The following is a 379-nucleotide window of genomic DNA, read 5'->3' on the forward strand; positions in this document are numbered from 1 at the left end:
CCAAAAGGGGCACAGCCCAGGAGAACCGAACTCAGAGGAGGAAGCTGCCTGTGAGCAAACCCTGGGAGCTGAAGAGACTACCCAAGGTGAAGAGCAGGGAACAGCATTCTCGGCAGAGGGAACAGCAGATGCAAAAGAGAGTCCTGACATGCGACATAACTTTGGGGTTTTTTAAAGAAAGTCAGGCAGCCCTGGACAAAGGTCAGCCACACCCTTTATTAACTGTGACCAGCCTGGGCCTCAATTTTCCCTTCTGGAAAATGGGCATTAAATTGCACAGAGTTGTGAGCATTCAATAAGATGATACAAGTAAGAGCTTAGGGCCAGGTTTTTCAACCTCAGCACTATGGACATTTTGAGCCAGATAATTCTTTTTTTT

At 47.2% G+C, this 379-nt stretch overlaps 1 protein-coding gene across 1 annotated transcript in view; it reads right to left on the reverse strand.

Annotated features, from left to right (window-relative positions):
• Positions 1-379, reverse strand: part of PLOD1 (procollagen-lysine, 2-oxoglutarate 5-dioxygenase 1) — a 20,629-nt gene that overhangs the window by 1,541 nt on the left and 18,709 nt on the right. The gene's annotated exons all lie outside the window — the stretch shown is intronic.

This window comes from Myotis davidii, unplaced genomic scaffold, assembly GCF_000327345.1.
Source record: "Myotis davidii unplaced genomic scaffold, ASM32734v1 scaffold299, whole genome shotgun sequence".
Lineage (NCBI taxonomy): Eukaryota > Metazoa > Chordata > Mammalia > Chiroptera > Vespertilionidae > Myotis > Myotis davidii.